Genomic DNA, 21,190 nt, shown 5'->3' with positions numbered 1-21,190 from the left:
TGCTTTAATCTCACACTATTGGAAATTCTAACTCTTCTTGCTCTCTAACTCAAACACATATATTCCCTATAGCTTCTATTACCAGCACAAACTCAAATAGTTCTTGGATATTAGATTCAGGTGTCACCGACCATATAACAGGCATATCACAATTTTTCTCTTCATATACATCATGCGCACGGAATAAAAAGGTTAAAATTGTTGATAGATCCTTTCCTACTATCACAGGGAAAAGAACTGTTGTTTCTCCTTTCCTTATCCTTAAAAATGTTTTGCATGTGCCTCATCTATCATATAATCTATTATCCGTCGGCAAACTTACCTTTGATCTTAACCTTTTTTTTCCTCTCATTGTGAAATTTAGGATTTAGCCTCAAAAAAGATGATTGACGGTGCTAGATAGGACAATGGTCTCTACATCTTCAATGTTGGATCAACCTTCGTCAAACAAGACCTCAAGACCTGTTTCAACTAGATTTCTACTTCCCATGACAGTGTGATTATGTTATGGCATTATCGTTTAGGGCATCCAAACTTTCAATATTTAAGACAATTGTTACCTAAGTTATTTTTAAATAAAATTCCTTCATTGTTTAGATGTGAATCTTGTGAATTAGTCAAACATCATCGCTCAATGTTTCCATTACAACCATATAAAAAATAGCACCATTTACTTTGATACATAGTGATGTTTGGGATCCCTCTACTATAGTAACATTGTTTGAAAAATGGTGATTTATCACATTTATAGATAATCATACTAGAATGCCTTGGGTATTTCTTTTGAAAAATAAATCTGATGTTGGAAATGTGTTCAAAAATTTTTATAATATGGTTCAAACATAATTTCAAGCACAAATTAAAAATTTTCGTAGTGATAATGGGAAAGAATATTTCAATCAATTACTAGGGAATTTTTTTGTTGAGAAGGGAATTGTTCATCAAAGTTCCTGTATTCACACTCAACAAAATGGAGTGGCAGAAAGAAAAATTAAGCATTTCCTCGAAATTGCAAGGGCTCTAAGTTTTCACACTAAAGTTCCAAAGTATCTTTGAGGTGGTGCGATTCTAACAGCTACTTATTTAATAAATAGATTACCAACAAGAATATTGACTTTTCAAACTTTGATAAAAACCTTTCCAATTTGTTTCCCTAACTCGCGGCTCTTCATAGATATTTCCCTAAAAAATTTTGGTAGCATTGTCTTCGTTCACAATCATGCCCCAAGACGTTCTAAACTTGATTCAAAATCTTATAAATGCATCTTTGTTAGGCACCCTACAAATCAAAGAGGATACAAATATTTTGATCCAATTTCAAAAAAAAAAAAAAGTTATCCATGGATGTCACATTTTTTTAGGGATAATCTTACAACGATTCTCATCTTCAGAGGGAGCATAATAGGGAAGATGAATGTTTAAATGAGGCTGACTTAACCTGTTATTTTGAGGAAGAACCTAAACTTGTGCCATTTCAAAACAATGACATAACATAAAAGAGTAACAATCGGTTCATAAGTCTTGTTTACATAAGGGAAGGTCGGGCTCAAAGAGAAGAAGACATTGTCCATCTACACAGCCAAGAATCTGATCAAAGGCAAAATCATGAGACTATCAATGATCACTCAAAGATCCCTAACAATAGAACCCAAGGTATGTCTGAGTTAAATTCCTCAAGTCAAGTAAATCTTCCTATTGTCCTAAGGAAAGGAGTTCAGTCATGCACACAGCACCCACTTTTGAATTTTGTATCTTCGAGTCTTATTATCAATTGCTGCAAATCTCGATTGGCCACTAAATCAATTAGAGGTGAAGAATGTGTTTCTAAATGGTGATTTAGAAGAAGAGGTCTACATGGGAACCCAGGATTTTCGGATCAGTTTGGATCAAAAGTGTGTAAGTTGAACAAAATCTCTCTATAGACTGAAGCAATCGCCCAGAGCATGGTTTGAGAGGTTCATAAAGTTTGTAAAAAGTCAAGGCTACACTCAAGGACAATCTGATCATACTTTATTCACAAAGACATCTAAGAAAGACAAGATCTCTATGCTGATCATGTATGTTGAAGACGTAATCTTGACTAGAGATGATGTAAAAGAGATGAGCAGATTGAAAGTAACCCTAGCCAAGGAATTCAAGATTAAAGACTTGGTCAGCTAACTACTTTCTTGGAATGGAGATAGCAAGATCAAGGAAAGATATTATGGTGTCTCAGAGAAAGTATATTCTCGATTTCTTAAAGGAAACTAGGATGAGTGGGTGCAGGACAGCAAATACTCCAATTGAAGTGAACGCAAAGCTAGGAGATATAAAAAATGGCACTACAGTAAAGTAAGATATCAAGTGACTTGTTGGGAGACTAATTTACTTGTCTCATACTTGCCCAAACATTGCTTTTGAGCATGATCAGTCAATTCATGCATTCTCCATACGAAGAACATATGGGTGCAATGTACTGAATCCTATGATATTTAAAAGGAACACCTGAAAAAGGACTTTTCTCCAAAAGGATGAGAAAAGAGACAATGAAGTATATACAGATGCAGATTGGGCAGGCTCTGTTTCTGATCGAAGGTAAACTTCAAGATATTGCACATTTGTGTAGGGCAACATGGTAACTTGGAGAAGTAAGTGCAGAGGCTGAGTGTAGAGCAATGGCTCAAGGAGTATGTGAGATTCTTTGGCTAAAGAGAGTTTTGGATAAACTAAAGAGACCAATAAACCTTCCAATGAAACTATATTGTGATAACAACGCAGCAATCAGTATTGTTCATAATCCAGTTCTCATGATGAATGAAACACATTGAAATTGATAAGCACTTTATAAAAGAGAAGCTAAAAGATGGAACAATTTGCACTCCATTTGTTCCAACCACAATACAAGTTGCAGATGTATTGACCAAGGGTCTTTCAAGACAACTCTTTGAAACACTAGTTAGCAAGTTGTACATGATGGGCATTTTTGCACCAACTTATGGGGGAGTGTCGATAAATTAGGTATGATTTGATTAGATATGTCATGATTTTATTTTATTGAAATAAATTAAGGAAGGTAATTATTAGGATTAGAATATTTCCTTATTCTATTTCCTTAATTTAGAATATTACTTGCTCTTTCTTCTATTTTATTATGTATTGAGATCTAAATTATCTATAAATAAAGAGTAAATTTTAATCTTCCTCCTTCATTCTCTTTTGGTGCATTATTTACACCGACTATATTTGCCAATGTATGGACAGTGATAGGTGACAGACTGGTCCAAGAACAAAGTTGAACACACTTAGTAATGATAAGCTCGGGCGACCGGCTCTCTAAACCAAAACCCATCAAGATTAGTGCCGAACAATCATTGCACATAGCAATGATAATTTGCATCAACTGCATCTTTCTCGAATTTGTCATTTTTCCAAATAAGTCATTATAGCCTTTTCTCATTAACCTCCTATGGGTCTCCTCTCATCTCTACTTAGTTATTCCCTTGTCTCTCTAATCTCTTTTTAAAAAATGATGAACTAGATAACACTGAACCTGGAGTGACCGGCTCTCTAATCTCTTTCTAATAAATATGTAAGAAACACATGGAGGATCCAAAGATGTACAGGGAGTTATTTACATGGTGTAATTTTAAAAACAATAATCTAAGCTTTTTCATAGAGAATGAAGAAAAAAATTGGAATGAAAAATTGATAATGTTGACGCCATGTGGATCTCAATGTCAAATAACATTAGAAATGTCATTAGAACAATCCTTGGGAAGTTCAAAGGTAAAGATGCAACATAAATAAACCAAGATGGTAATGGTGCGAGTATAATGAGTTATTAATTTAAAGAAGAAATGTTTTAAATATTAATAAACTTCTAGAAATTGGAGAAGTTGAATAGGTATACAAATTGAAGCAAACAAGATAAAGTGTAGCAAGTGTAAAGCATTTGATAAGCTTTATGACAATCTAGGAATTAAGAATTAGGAGAAATCATTCATCCTATTGATAGTAGATGCATAAAAGCTGAATATCAAAAAAAAAAATTGTTGGTGATTGTCATTAAAATAAGATTTAAAAAAAAATAATGAACTTATTCCGAGCACTTCATCGACAATCTAATTTTCATTCGTCACCAAGTCATGTTTGTCCAAACTATTTGGGAAAGTCTAAAATACAATCTAATTTTAAGACTGAAAATATGGTAAGTTTAAGAATCATATGTTTTGAAATATCTAACTGATTATAGAAGTTTTCAAAGAGAAGGTAGAAGCATGTGTCGGTTCAAATGACAATCCTATGAAGCAAGGAAGAATCAAGGAGACCAAACTTTATTTTGATTAACTAAGTTATTCAACTAAATTTTCAGAATTAAGAGGATGCTAAACAAACAGAGAAAAACTATAAGCAGATCAAGCTAACGGAGTAAACTTTGGGAAGGAATAATGAGAGGACAATAAGAAATAAAGCAGAAATTTTGCAAAAATAATTTTATTTTACCTAGAGAAGATCAACTATCAATATATTTATTTAATAAAACAAGTAATGGATACATATAAAGAAAAAATGAATTTACATTTCATTTTTATTCATTTCGAGAAGTTTGTGATAGTCTGTAGACAATTGTTATGGTGAGTTTTATAGATGAAAATAAAATATGATAAGTATCCTAGTGAAATAAAGGCATGCATGATAATATGATTACTAATGTTATAGCTACCAATAACATGACAAGTGATATTCCTATAATCGAAGGATACTAAAGAGTCAACTTAAAAGCTACCACACTAATCATAATTAGGATAAATCTTTTCATTGTATGTGATTTGTAGATGTAATATGCTACTTGATGAAACTATATTAGACTAAACTGGAATCTTAAATTATAGAGAAAAACCTCAAAAGAGTTAAGTTAACGAGAACTAAAATTGAATGTATAAAATATAATCCTAATAATAAGACAACAATTGTGAAAATAAGATGGATGGGAATAAAATTCTTATTGGTAAGAGCTTCAGATACCCTAGAACTATTATTCAACAAGGATAATAAAGAAAGAGCACAACAATAACAACAACTAAGCTCTTATTCCATTGAGTGGAGTCAGTTATATGATTCCTCCTACGTTATTGAAATCAATCCCCTACTATATTCTCATTTGTATTCAAATAAATTTAATCATATTTTATCGTTGCTAACCAAATTTTCTTTAACATCTCTCTTCCTCGATTAATGTGCATATTTGTCATGCTCTCACATCGCCTAACTGAGGTGCATTTATTAATCAACTAAGTCGCTCATACCATTTTAAACGTGTCTCTCTCAATTTTCTCTCAACAAACATAACTCTTGATTTCTCTCTAATGTTTTCATTTTTTATCTATCCATTCTCGTATGTGCATATTCATCATCTCTCATCTTCCGTCTGTGTGCTCGGTTCATAGATAAAATTGAGCTCTATAATATAACAAGTATAATCGTCATTTGGTAAAACCTCTTTAAGTTTTATAGGTGTCTTATGATCACAAAGAATATAGTTTTAAAGGTGTATTATGATCACAAAGAATATCAAACATCTTTCTCCATTTCAACCATCCTTCTTATATCCTATACAAAATATTTTTATCAACCCCTTCCTCCTATTGCAAAAGCGATCATAAATACTTACAACTTTCGGTTAACATAACTCGTTATCTCCTATCCTAACAATTATCTCATTACATTTACTACTACTAAATTTAAATTCATATATTCTATTTTTACTTTAGTAAGCCTAAAACCTTTAATTTCTAGTGTCTCCTACTAAAATTCAAGCTTAGCATTTACTTTTTCACGTATCTCATCGACTAAAATGATAATGAAGAAAGAGTGGGCAGCCCGGTACATGAAGCTCCCGCTATGCGGGATCCCGGGGAAAGATCTATTGTACGCAACCTTACCCTGCTTTTTACAAGAAGTTGTTTCCAGAATTCGAACCCGTGACCTTTTGGCCATAAAGCAACAACTTTATCGCTGCGCCAAGGCTGCCCTTCCATAATGAAGAAAGAGTGATTGTATAAAATGGAAAGGAGCTTTTGAAGTCATATACATGCCGTTAAAAGAAGAGTTTATAAGAAAATGCTCCGAAATGTCATTTTTTTACTAATTAGAATAGTGGGCAATAGAAAATAAAGCATATAAAAATTTTATATACGTTGAGATTTAAAGATGGAAGTGTGGAGTTATCTAGGAAAGATAAAATAAAATAAAAAATCATAAATTATGTAAAATAAGTGTAGTTTCAATAAAGAATCAAATCAAAGAAATTAGGTTATGAAGGTATGGACTTAATCAAGGTGAATAATTGGCGACAAAGTTTGACAATTGAAATAATCTGAAATGAAGGTGCAGGGGTTGAAGGAGATCAAAGAAAATTATAGTTAATGTGTAAAAGAGTGATTTAATTGGTGATTTTGCAAAGGGTTCTATTAGCAAGAATTATTTCACAAAGAGAATAACCCTACATAGTCCTCCACTATATTATATAGATGTTATTGATAAGGAATCTTACAAACTTACTCCTATAAATTACATATTTACATACGTGTCCCTCTTAATGAATTAATTAGCAAATTTGTCAATGAACCGTTAGAATAAATAAAAAAGTGGCAATCTTATTTGATTGTATCTTCTCCTTAATGAAGTATCAAAAAATTTCTATATGATTTGTCCTCATGAAATATTGGTTTTGAAGTTATATACGTTGCAGTTTGATTGTCCCAGTAAAGCTTCATTGGTTTTGCAGGGGCATATCTGATCGGCAGATGCTTAACCCAAATGAGCTCACAGGTAGTTAAAGTCATAAACTTATGTTCTACTTTAGACCTGCCAGCACTATTTGTTCCTTCTCTAAAAAAAATGATTAACTCCTAAGAGGATACAATAATCAGATGTAGATCATGTACATCGTTTATTTGTAGAAAAGTTTACGGAGTCTATGTTAATGATTTGAAGGTGACCTTATCACAAAATAGGGCATGGTTTGAAATTTACCGGTAAATCATCGAAACTCAATTCCACTCGACACCAAAGTTAAAAATCTCAACTCGTGCCGTAGTTTCGATCTTAGACTATAAAGATGTTGTTCTAGTATCATGTTGATGCTTCAATGCATGGTATTAGTAGCATATTGGAGGTTAAACAAGGAAGGAGATGAAGCAAAGGATACATTATTAGTAATTTATCAGAATGATATGTTTCAACTGTTTATCCTGTATGGTATGAGATTTAAAACTATATTCAACATAGACAATGCCTCCTTCCTATACTTCATCTCTTTCCTTCTTTAACTCCAATCCATTACCGGCATCATGCATCAAAACATCAGCATGATACTGAAACAATATCTTTCCAGCCAAAGACCGAAACTGTGGTACAACTTGGATTTTGAACATTGAAATAAGATACCTTTCCCTAAAGCATTCTTGAGATATTATAGGATTTTTACGGCTGCTAACCAAAAGTCATGGTATGGGTTCTCAAAAAATTGATTGATCACGTGACTGAATAAAAAGCTAGATCATGTGACTATCTGATGGTTCAATTTTCCCACTAGTCTTTTGTAGTTCTCTATGTCAATTAGAGGCTCCATTTATCCTAGGTACTAACCTAACATTAGGATCCGTGGGAGTGTACACTAGTTTAGTTCCTTGTATGCCAATCTCCTTGAACATATCCAATGGACATACCTTGCTCTAGTGAGACACCTCTATGCTAAGGAAATTCTTAAGATCACCTAGAAGTGTTAATGAAAACAAGTCTTCAACTATGCAAAATTCTAATGATGGAGTAATCACCAATGATATAAATGAAACCCTTCTTGAACTAAGAGACGAGATAAAACATTGAATGATATGCCACACTCGTGATCGTCAGTTGATCTTTCCAAACTAAACTCTCGGAGATTTTTTAAGTTATATAGTGATTTCTTTAGTTTGCGCACTTAACAGTTTCCTACTAAGCAACAAACCCAAGAAAATGCTATATATATACTTCCTTTGACAAATTTCTATAAAGAAATGCAATTTTAGTGTCGAGATGATCAAGTGATTAGTAGAAAATAGCTACTAGGGATAGGAATAATCGAACTAAAGTAACCTTTGCTATCAAAGAGAGGGTATCAAGAGGGAGAGGGACAAGTGCCCAGTACATAGAAGTTGAATGCATCCATAACTTGCATAGTCTACTTGCATTTGGGATTTGAGGCTTCTTGGACATTTATAAGAATAAGCTATGGATATAAAGAAACAAAAAAAGTTGAGTATTTAGGTGATAATGAAGTACAAGATATAAACTGAGAGATTGTATCATAGACCATTGTTGGGTACTCTTGAAAGAAAAGCAATAGGAATGTCTAAGTCTAGAGGGAGATCTGGGAAGCAACAAGTTGACTAAGGCATGACAAAATTGAGGGTAAAAGCCGGGGCATCATTACGTCGACAACGGCGATCATACACTTGTAGGGGAGGGTAGTGGGTGGAAGCACTGCGAGAAGTGGGAAGGAGTGACTGCAGTAATGGAGTGAATATGATAATAGTGTAGGAACAAGAAGATCCTCATGAACTTCTAGTGGTGTAGGAATAGGGAGACTAATTATAATAAGTGAAAAAGGAAGTTAACTAAAAAAAGGTTTCGCCAACCGAGATAAAAGCGTGTCGTGACCAAGGACAGTAACATTGATAACCTTTTTATAAATGATAGTAACCAAGAAAGATACATTTGATAGACCATAATATGAATTTATCACGACCAAGAGATACTAGGTGGACAAAACAAGTGCAACTGAACAACTGTGATAGAACCTAGTACAGAAGTAAAAATCTCAAACTGATCCTAAATCTCAACACTGAAAGAAGAAAATATAAAGAACTTCGAATGTTCTTTCATTAGAAAATAGCATGTCATTCTAGAATAGTCAATAGATAAAGGTTACAAAGTACTTAAAACCAAAAGTAAAGTTAACATGACTCAGACCCCCAAACATTAGAATACATTAAAGAAAAAGATGCAAAAGTGTGTTTGACGCCTGACAATACTCACATTCAAGAGTTTAAATCCTTGAAACACTAAGAACCATAAATTTTATTTATTAAGGAGCAAGATGACCAAGACGGCTATGAATTTGTAGGGAAGAGGTTGTAACCAAAAATGATGATGATGATGTAGGTGAATCCAGCTTATACAATCCATATAACTTGTGTTTGACGTCAATCACCTTGCCTGTCCACAAATCCTGAATATATATAAATGTGGAGTCAGATATGATAAAGCATTTTATAAATAGATAGTAAACTCAAAGGTAACTCAGATATGTAAAAAAAAATATTAGACAAGTTAAGCATGGGAGAAAAATAAACAAAGGGTCAAGATGTAAGATGTGTGTATGAAAAATATACTCAGACCTCTGAAACTAAGATCTAAGAGTATAATCCAAAAGTATGGGTTATGCAAGCAAAAGAGGTACCTCCATTAATAAGAGAGGTAACAGTCTACGATAATTCATTGGCAATCACTTGAAGCTAAAGAAGCCAGCACTAATCCTCATTAGGATATGACAATGCAGTCTAAAAACCATAACTAAGAAGTCATAGTGATACAAGTGCAGCATGATGTTGGTAACTAGTGGAAATTTAATGAGAGGATAGCAAGTGTCCTTGGCATGTCTAAGTCTGTCATACGGGAACAGTTAGACCTATTTTAGTTCTCAGATTAACCGCTTATAGGTCTTTGTTGGCCTCCTCATCCCTCACGTGGCCTTCAAAAGATGAGTCAATGGCCTAAGAAGATGGATCAATCACATTGCCAAATGATGGTGAAGTTGTTGTTGAGGCTCCCAGCATCAATATATATACACAGTGATCAAAATGGCGGTCAAGGTCGTGCTTTAGCGGTCAAAAATAAGGAGAGACTGGTGGGCAGCCGAAGCGGTTGAGGCGGCAGGTGAGGTGACACACATGGCAGGCGAGGTGATGGGACAACAAAAGTTAAAAAACCCTACCCCCTTTCAAAACATAAATAACTTCACAACCCAAGTCACCACAACTCACCTCCTACAACCATTACTGCTACTACTGCAACAACTTTTATATATTTCTAGTCATGGATTGAAATCTCAAGTCGTAGCCATTTCGCTAAATACAATCGTTGTGTATGTGGATTGGCACCGACACAAGCACGCCTCCAATGCCGACAAGTCGCCTAGGTCGGCGACGAGTCAGGACGCTTCGCGCAAGCTCAAACGTTTTGCCTAAGCCTGACAACGGCCCAGAAGCATCCCCAGGTTCGACAATGGGCTCGGACGTGTCACGTGGTCTCGACGGTCCCAACAACGAGCTAGACTCGTCGCACGTGCCGAAACAGGGGTTAGAGGATCGGAGTTAGGTTTTTAACTTAGTGTTTAATTATATAACTTCAGGATAATTTTAAACTCCTAAGTATAATTGGAATAATTTAAATATATTTAATTAAAATTTAATAAAATTATCTGATTAATTTAATATATATATATATATATATATATATCAATTATATTATTTTATTTTTAAATATTTAGATTAAATTTTTTATTTTTAGTTAACATATTTTATATTTAAAAATTACCGAAACTATATTAGCATGATACAGTACCGAAACTGTATCATTCCGATCCGAGACTGAACCTCGATACGGCTCAAAATTTTAAATCATGTTTTGCTAGATACAGTCGTTCCACCCGCGAACCGGCACCTGCACACCTTTGGTGTCGACTCGCCGCACACGTCCAGACACGTCACTTAGGCCCGACAACGAGTCCAGATGCATCACACGAGCCTAGCCAAGTTGCCCAACGACGGGCCTAGACGCTTTGCTCGAGCCCAATGACCGACCCAAAAGCATCGCTCGGGCAGTCTCATTGATGCTTCCAAACTCATCGCACAGTCCCGACGAAGCGTCAGACTCGTCGCGCGTGGTAAGAGGGCCGAAGTTCAATTTTTAAATTAATGTTTAATTAAATAACATTAGGTTAATAATTTTAATCAACTCATATCTATGATTAGGATAATTTAAATAAACTTAATTAAAGCCTAATAAAATTATCCCATTAATATATATATTATTTTTAAATATTTAAATTAATTTTTTTAATTAATGTATTTTATATTTAAAAAATACTTAGACTATATCAGCACGACACAATAAATTACCGAAATTGTATTTTTTCGGTTCAGGATTGAAACCTCAGCGCGGTTTGAAATTTTAAATCCTGTTTTTAGTAAGTTTTTGTTCTAGTTTTTTTTATCTTTTATTTAATTATTGAAGATTAATAGAGAAAAATGAGAAACAATCAGAGGTGGAATTGAAACGAAAGTCTAGTAATATTATTTGGGATTATGGAGTGTTTTGCAAAGAAAAAAGTGATTAGATCACATGCAAATTGTGTAAGAAGCTTATTAAGGGAAGAGTTTATCCGATGAAACATCATATTGCGGGTATTATAGGACAAGTTGAAGCATGTCCTAAAGCATCCGATGAAGACAAAAAAAAAGTGTAAGAGCTTATATTGAAAATAGCAAGAATAAGAAGCGAGAAAGGGTAGAAGAACTAAAAGAAAAATGGGCAGAAGTAAATATAGGTGTGATGTAGAGGATGATGATTGTAAGTGGAGGGAGATTCTTCTAAAAAGAAGTCAAAGTAACTCGGGCCTATTGATAAGTGGGCATTTGCAATCGATTGAACAAAAGAAAGATAGCAAAACATAAATGATGCATTGAAGTTAAAGTTTACAAATGATGTTCATGAGTACCTTGCAAGATCGATTTATGAGGTGGGAATTTTTTTTCATGCAATTGACAATCAAAGCATTAGACAATTTGTAGAGGCCCCCAGGGCGTAGCACAGATGGTGGGTGCATGCCATCTCTGGCGTAATAGCCAGGGATCAATTCTCAGGAACTGACGACCTAGGGTTTAGCCCACCATGCGCCTAACATCTGTGTACCTACATGTACCTCCCTCCATATCCATGGGGTTGGCACTAGGAGGGTCGTTAAAGTAGCAGATCTACATTTAGACAATTTATAGAGGCAATTGGTTGTTTTGACCCAAACTACAAATCTCCAAGTCAAAATCTTCTAAGAGAGCCATTTTGAAACAAGCAATTAAGAGGATCAAATTATCTCTAAAAAAACATGAAGAATAGTGGATAAAAAATGGATGTTCAATTATGACCGATGCATGGACAGTTTGCAAGAGAAGTATTATAAATTTATGTATTACTTGCAAATAAGACACTTCATTCTTTTGTTCTATTGAAGAATCCATGGAGTCACAGGGGCTTACATCTTAGAGTTTATGGAAAAATATATCAATAAAATTGACCCTCAACATGTTCAAGTAGTGATGGACAATGCGACAAATAATATGATGGTGGTGAAATTGTTGAAGGTTACACAACCTTAAATTTTTTGGACCTCTTGTGCGACACATACAATCAACCTCATGCTTGAAGCAATTGGAAAGCTATCCAAGTTTAGCGGAATGCTTGAGAAAGCAAAGATCTTAACAATATTCATCTATGCACATCATAGAACTTTGGCTATTATGAGGAAATATACCAAGAAGAGGGATACTGTAAGGACTAGGGTGACTAGATTTGCCATTTTATTTTTAACCTTTGAAAGTCTTAAGAAAGATCAATTGAGACTTATGTTTACATCCGAGGAGTGGAGCAAAATAAAATTAAGTAGTGTGAAGGGGAAAGCGGCGGATGCAACGATAACAAGTACCTCTTTTTAGAATGGTGTTTCTTTGGCTTTGAATGTTTTCACCCTTTTAGTGTAAGTTCTATGCCTTGTTGACAATGATGACCTTTTTATTGGATGCACTTAAACAAGCCAAGGAAGAAATTAGAAAGGGTTTCAAAAAAGAAGAAAATGTCACCCCTATTTTGAAGATTATTGATGAGAAATCTAAAGGTAGACTTGATAGTCCTTTGCATTATACTGCTTACTTGTTGAATACGGTTTTTTACTTAAAGATCCAAACATATAAAATGACACCAATGTTATGAATGTGTTCATGAATTGTGTTAAGAGAATTTTTCCCACTGACGAGGACATGCAATCCACCATTTCTAATGATGAATTGTTAAAGTATAAGAGTATATCTAGAAACTTTGGAAGAAAAATAACAGCCGTGGCATAAGAGAAGATGAATGTGCACCATGACTTTGATCCAGATACATTTCTTTCCTTTATTTTTATTCACTAACATACATGTCTCTTTTACCTATTTTTTGATTTATTATTTTTTTTGCCTTTTTACTTTTTTAAGTTGGATGGTGATGAATTTTTATTAATTATCTTGTTAGTTGTATTTATATATTTATTTGTATTTTATATAAAGTGTATTGTATTGTATGTAGCTTATTTATGCATAGACATCATAAAGAATAATGACTATTTATAATATTAGGTATAAAAAATAGTAAAAAAAAAATATCAACTGACAGCGTCAAACTATGGCAAATATTTCATGAATGAATCCATTAAACTATTGTGCTAATGCTAGGTTGTTCCCCGGAAGGAACGCGTTGCAAGGTCCGACTGTAACGTCTCGGCAAGGACCGCTACATCTCCAGAACTCGGGTGTAGTGATAAATATGCAAGAGTTCGCGTTACAGGGTCCGACTGTAACGTCTCAGCAAGGACCGCTACATCTCCATGAGAACTTGGGTGTAGTGTTAAATAGGCAAGAGTTCTCACACCATAGGTTAGATAAGAACAAATATGATAGGAAAACTAATAATCTAAGATTTGGAACATGGAACATAGGAACTCTCACTGGTAAATCAATGGAGGTAGTATATATGATGATTAGGAGAAAAATTAATATTTTGTGTGTACAAGAGACAAAATGGACAGGTGAGAAGGCAAAGATGATAGAGAACTCGGGTTTTAAGCTATGGTACACGGGAAAGAGTAAAGCAAGAAATGGAGTGGGTATTATTGTAGATAGTTTGTTAAAGGATGAAGTTGTAGGAGTAGTTAGAAAAGGCGATAGAATTATAGCCCTTAAGATAATAGTGGCAAAAGAAACTATGAACATAATTAGCGTATATGCACCACAAGTAGGATTAGATGAAGCTACCAAATCAAGGTTTTGGAAGGACTTAGATGAAATATTACAAAATATTTCACCAAATGAAAGGATTTTAATAGGAGGTGATCTAAATGGGCACGTCGGAGTGAAAAATGAGGAATATGAGAGAGTACATGGGAGTTATAGGTTTGGAACGAGGAATGAGGAAGGGAAAACTATATTAGATTTTGCGATAGCATATGACCTTATATTAGTTAATACGTTTTTTAAGAAAAGAGAAGAACACTTAGTCACATTCAAAAGTGGGAATAATAAATCATGAATTGACTTTCTTATGGATAGGGAAGATAGATTTGTAGAGATAGATATACGCCTCAAACATAATATCAATAAGTAGTGTTGGATATATGCTTCAAATATAATATCAATAGAAGGAAAATATGCACGACTCTTAGAATTAAGTGGTGGAAGTTAAAGGATGGGAGCAAATTATATTTAAAGAGAGGGTAGGAGTACAAGTATTAGGAGAAATATACGGCGACTTAAATAGGACATGGAATAAGATAGTATCAAAATTGAAAATAACAACCAAGAGTGTGCTCAGTGAGTCAAAGGGGCGTGCACTGCCAAGTAAAGACTCTTGGTGGTGGATTGAGAAAGTATATGAAAAAGTGAAGGAAAAACAAATAGCGTATAAGGTATTATATACTTGTAAGAATGAGAAAAACTTAAAAACATAAAATAGCCAAGAAAGAGTGAGTGAAGCTAAAAATGAAACTTTTGAGCGGTTATATCGAAAATTGAATACAAAAGAAGGGGAAAGAGATATTTATAGAATAGCTAAAGTGAGAGAAAAAAAAACAAGAGATCTTACCAAATAAAATGTATTAAAGATGAATGTAATAGGGTATTAGTGAAATAGGAGAAAATAAAGGAGCGGTGAGAGAGGTATTTTCATCAACTTTTTAATGAAGGTTTAGGAGACCAACTTAAATTGGGTAATTTAATTAAGTCGAAGAAGCATCGAAATTTTAATTATTATCGTAGAATTCAACTTTTAAAATAAACTTTAAATGAGATGATGATGGAAAAGCCGTTGGACGAGATGATATTCGATAGAGGTATGGAAGTCTTGGGAAGCAGGTATTGAATGGCTTACAAAATTATTTAACGTGATATTGAAAATCAAAAAAATGTTCGATCAGTGGTGATTAAATACTTTAGTGCCTTGTATAAAAACAAAAAGACGTATAAAATTGTGTGAATCAAAGACACTAAGCTGATGAGCGATACTATGAAACTTTGAGAAAAAGTGATAAAAAATGGTTAAGGAAACAAACCAAGGTGATTTGAAATCAATTTGGATTCATGCTTACAACAGAAGCTATACATCTTCTTAAACATTTGATTGAAGAGTATTGAGAATAGAAGCAAGACTTATACCTAATATTCGTTTTGACCTAGAGAAAACTTATGATAGAGTCCCAAGAGAAATTATATGGCGAATTTTAGAAAGAGAGGTGTTAGCGTAATTCCTATTCAAGCTATTTTAAAGACAGAGGTACAAGACTCGTCCCTCTTCGAGCTACTTCAACGACAGAGGCACATCCTAGAGCACTATCATTGGCAGAGGCGCCTCCCACCCCGATAAGGTTTGTAATAGTATATTTCAACTTCTGAGTTACTAATCTTGAAAGGTCTTGTAGGAAATTTACCAGGTCATAAGGTTTAGTAGATTAAAGACAGAATATATGGAATTTAAGTTTAGCGATATTAGAAGTAATGAAACAATTGTTAAGATAGGAGAGGACGAGTTACCTGGAACCGCGCGATATAAATATTTAGGATCGTTTCTGAAATGATAGAGGATTGAGAGAGATGTCTTACATAGAATCAAGCGGGATGGGTGAAATGGAGGGGAGCGTCGAGTGTTTTATATGATAGTAAAGTACCTCTTAAACTTAAAGATAAGTTATATAAAACGGTAGTTAGACTGTATGTTATATGGAGCTAAATGTTGAATTATGTTTAGACACGAGCAGAAGATGAGAGTTGCAGAGATGAGGATGTTAAGGTGGATGTGTGGGCATACGAAGATGGACAAAATAAGAAATGAGAGCATTAGAGAGAAAGTCAGAGTTGCATCTATTGAGGAAAAACTCCGAGAGACACGTTTAAGATGGTACGGACATGTACTAAGACGACCAATAAATGCTCTAGTTAGGCGATGTGAAACTATGATAAACATGCATATCAAACGAGGAAGAGGAAGACCAAAAAAGGCTTGGTTAACAACAATAAAACAAGATAAAATTTATTTAAATATAGATGATGATATAATAGGAGATAGAGCTCAATGGCGTAAAAGAATTCATACAGCCGACCCCACCTAGTGGGAAAAGGCTTGGTTGTTGTTGTTGAATAAAAAATAATAAAAAAAAAAAAAAATCAACCGCCTAAGCATTGCCTAAGCGGCCGAGGAGATCATTGACCATATCGCCACCACCTACGGTCATTTACAACACCGTATATACATCAAATAGAGGAGGTATGAAGTCCACATAGAGGTATGAGCATTACATGTCTCAAACATCCGAGTGGTAATTTTACTTAGAGATCAATCGAGATAGTCGAAAAGCGACATACATGGGAGGTCATCATGGTGTTACCCTAGTGTAACTAGAATAGACTACCAATCATGTCAGAAGCTCAAGAGATATTCTCATATATAGTGCTCGAGCATGTATAAAACAAGAAATAATAACATTAGAAAATACTCTCATATATAGCCAAAGTGGGTGGAATGCTCATGTAGTGAGGTAATCCAATTTTCCTTAACCCATGAACCAAACATGAATAGTTGCAACCATGAAGGATAACTTTTTTCCAATTCAATTTCTCTATCATAATTGACATGTGTCCAAAAAAAAAAGTTACAAAAGGCCACAACCAAAATCATAGATAATGTAAAAGAGGATATCATTGGCAATAGTGGGTTGAATAAGGGGCTGCCAATACACAACCTTTAGAGATGAAGAGAACCAAATAGGGTCTAGCGCAAACCACATGAGTGTCATGGGCAAGGAAAAGGGAGTGACAAGGGTATGTTTGCATTGGGTTACCAATGTTTCCAATGTCGGCCTAAATCCGCAACGAAAGAATTTGTTGTATCAACTATTGAATCACGAAGGGTGTGACAAACGTTGCCTTTGCATTGATGCATCAAAGTCGCAACAAGCAAGAGAGAAGGCCACAACTAGAGAGAAGGTGCAGTCATGCGTGCACAAAAGAAATAAGGGCATGGCACTAATGACACGCTAAGGAAACAAGGGATGCCAATAGAAGAGATGCGTCATAGGAAAAACACATGGTGAGACAGATTGTGAAGAGAGGCTATAGTGGCTCTAATACCATATTAGGGAAAATTATTTCTCAACCAGAAGTACCTTAGGTAGACCACACTACTTAATATAGAGTATTGAGATGGTATGCCAAAAGTACCTTAGGAATATAGAGTATTATTATGGTATGGAATATCAAATACACCCCCTATAGATCCCAACAAGTTCAATAAAGGAATTCGGAATCTTTAGTCCACCCCAAATAGTTTCGACTTACACAACTTAGTACTTTGCATATGCAACTACATATAGCATGTGTTATGCAATGTCTAAAACACATACCATCATTATGCCCTAATAAGCTAGAAGAATCGTACCATCATTATGCCCTAATAAGCTATCTTCCATAAAATCATATCTACTCTTAAATTACATACAGTGGCAAATGAAAATAAGAACTTAGATTTTTGTTGGTCTAGTCTAAATCTAATTTGTGATATCAAATTAAATGAAACCCTTATTAAGAGTTCCAAAAGTAGTCCATTTATTTCACAAAACTTGTTCCTTTGTACCTTGATCAAAGAAATATATACTAAAGAGGAAATTGATCTAGAATGAGATGTTCATAGAATGATGCACTCACAAAAAAGACATGTGGAGAAAGCACTAATCTGGTTTAAGATTTCTGCAGATAACGTACATGGAGAGAGTAATGAACATGGTACGGAATGGTGCAGACAAAGAGAGAATTGATATGGCTTAAAGAGTCCACCAGATGATGCCTATGGATGGCGCAACACAATCTGCTGGTAACATGATGTGCGGGATAACGGACACACAGGGGACTTAGTTGACAATGATGATGTGTGGAATAACACATGAGCAAAGGCACAACCAACAATGATGATATGCCTAATAAAACACATGCAAGGGCTTAGTTGGCGATGAATGATGGGTGGAGGTTCCACTGTATGATTGATGCTCTAATGAACAAAATCAATGTTGTGTCTTAGTCTAGCAAATGAATTCAGCATCATCATGTGTTTCAACACCTAAGAGGATGGCCTTGTCATGTGCTTCAATGCCTAAGAGGAAGGCTCCAAAGAAGAACAAATTGGGTCAGGCAGCTTAATGGAGGACTCCAGCGAGCTTCCCGCAGGGCAAATAGATGGGTGTTGCACATGATGTAGAGAATCATACGAGAATACTTTGGTGAAGTTAACAAAGAGGAGGGACCAGCAGCTCTAATGTGAAATCACGTCATGTGAGACTTGTGCAGAGGACCTCATGCAAAGGATGAAGCGACAACACAAATGAAGTGTGTCTTGAAGTCATTTGGGATTTGCATAAAAGACCTTGTGCGAATGATTAGGAGTGGTATACCGAAATTACCGAATTTTTTTTCATATACCGTATTTTGTACCAAAATATTCGATATACATAAAAATCATACCGATACCGTAAATTCCATACCGTTTAATATAAATTTTCGGTATCGGTACAGTATGTTGAAAATTTTGATATAAATGTTATACCGATACAAATACAAAAAATTTCAGTACGGTATTATACCATACCAAAATTTTCGGTATACCGTTAAATCGACATGATTCAGTGTACGGTATGTGTGATATACCAAAATTTCGATATTTTTTCCCACCCCTATGAATGATGAGGTCACTATTGGAGATGTGCTGGATGAAATGATCGGTGGACAAATGCATCCAAGTAGAGGCAAAGACGCCTATGCGTGGGTAGAGGCAAAGAGGCATGGAGGTGCACAAAGGCACATGAACAAATGTGAAGATGCGATGGCACAAATAGTGGCACATGGACGAATGTGCACAAGCGAATGCACATTACTAGTGAAAAAAACCTTGCATGAAGAAAAAGTTGAGAAACAAACATGGATGGGGCTTGCGTGAATGCATCAATGATTAGTGCAGAGATATGAGGGGAGGAGGCAGTGTTGAGGAAAAAATTAAGTCTTCTCCTTTCAAAAAGTCTGAGGTAACCCCCTCTCTACATTTATATATTATTGATGAATCATGTAAAACACTTACTCCGCAACCATGTGGGATACTCACACATGAGTTCGAGTAACATAGAAAAAGAATTACCGCAAGGACAGTGTTTCAAATCCCAAATCTGCAATAAGCTGTCAAGACATGTATTTTTTCCTCAAGAATAACACTAATATAAAAAGTAGCTTAAATTGGATGACCATAAGAATTATATAGCATGTATAGAAAACAAAGATGAAAGGATACAATTTCAAGAACGAATATTTTCTTTACATAGAAAATAACTGGTACCAAATTGACATCATCTTTGCAAAAATCATGGTTTAATTATCTACAAATCAGGAGGTACGCAGCATTTTGGAATTGCCAACATAAAATTTCATCGTGCAGTGTCAAAAGTTTATCAGATCAAAGGAAAAAAAAAAAGGGTCGTGATAATAATACCTTGTTCAAAACCGTCTACTGTAATATATACAACCTAACACCTAAATTAAGAAGAATCGCGCTTCAAAAAGCGTTCACAATTATTCTCATCGAGATTACTTGCCTTTCAGTCCAAAATTGCTTCTATAATTCCGAACCCTATCATCATCCCGCGGTTAATGAGGAGGTTATTACCGAGCAAATCTGCAATTCCGACAAATCAACAAACATCACAATCGTCACCAGCGCATAGGCCTGAAGTGAGACAGTGGCGTACGCAGCGGGCGGTTGTGCGAGGATAAAAATTAGAAAAGGAGAAGGCCTTCAGAGAGAGGGAAGAGGAAAAGGAGAGGAGGAGAAGGATGCGTTACCTTCTACGGAATCGAAGGGACCTCCGGCGTCGACGGGAGAGCGTTTTGCGATCGGAGACGGCGAGGAAGTTGGGACGGCAGGCAAAGGTCGAGAGAAAGAGCATCGATGAGCTTTGAGACGAGAGGGGGAAAAAAAGATTAAACGGGGAGAAGACTGCTCGTTACTTTCCCTTGTCTGCCCATTTACGTTACGACCTGCATCAAAATTCGTACAAACACGATTTTCTTTTCGCGACCTTGCATCGGTCATTCGGTTCCCACAACAAGACTCCTCCAAACTAGACCCGACCCATGTCTGGTCAGAATCGGACTACACCCAGACCCATAACCAGGTAACACGGTTACAGAGGGCCGGATCAAGTTTAAAAATAATTGTTGAACCGCCAGTTGAACGGTGTATTATTTAAAAAATATATATATATAGATCTGATGTATTAACGGTCTTTAATATAGGGATAATAATTTTTCTCACAGGTTCAGAGCTCCGTGAGAAAAATCCGACATAGGGACAAGGATCTCTGATTTATTCAGGGATAAGGACGGATTCGGAGATTTTTTTCGGGGATGAGATGGGTTCGGGGTAGGTATGGGGATATTGTCCCCATCCCCGAACCCGTCCTGAAAATAATAATAATAATAATATTATTAATATAATGATATTATTTTTTAAAATATTAATATTGAACCATTTTAAAATATTAATAATAAAATTATTATTAATACTGATATTAATATTAATATTAATAGTATAATAATAATATTATTAAATTAATTTGAGGATGAAAGCGGGGATGGGGATTTGATCCCCGATGGTTCAGATTTGGGGATTCCCTGAACCCGAAAAAATGGAAATAGGGACGGGGATGAAATTCGGGGGCGGGGATGAGAATGGCAAACTCGTCCCCGCCCCGCCCCATTATCATTCCTACCCT

General features: G+C 35.1%; 1 protein-coding gene across 4 annotated transcripts in view; it reads right to left on the bottom strand.

Moving 5' to 3' along the window:
• LOC121975148 (F-box/LRR-repeat protein At3g48880-like) overlaps positions 1-20,421 on the bottom strand; it is a 31,229-nt gene extending 10,808 nt beyond the window's left edge. The window contains exons 1-3 of one of the 4 annotated variants that reach the window (XM_042526594.1): positions 20,259-20,421; positions 20,012-20,142; positions 9,061-9,253 (exon numbers count right to left, since the gene is read on the bottom strand). The gene's annotated coding sequence lies outside the window, so the exon portion shown is untranslated. The remainder of the gene's footprint in view (positions 1-9,060; positions 9,254-20,011; positions 20,143-20,258) is intronic. The other 3 variants (XM_042526595.1, XM_042526592.1, XM_042526593.1) reach the window with 3 other exon arrangements.
• Between the last annotated feature and the right edge of the window lie 769 nt (positions 20,422-21,190).

This window comes from Zingiber officinale, chromosome 4B, assembly GCF_018446385.1.
Source record: "Zingiber officinale cultivar Zhangliang chromosome 4B, Zo_v1.1, whole genome shotgun sequence".
NCBI lineage: Eukaryota > Viridiplantae > Streptophyta > Magnoliopsida > Zingiberales > Zingiberaceae > Zingiber > Zingiber officinale.
This window is presented reverse-complemented; position numbering and strand designations above follow the sequence as displayed.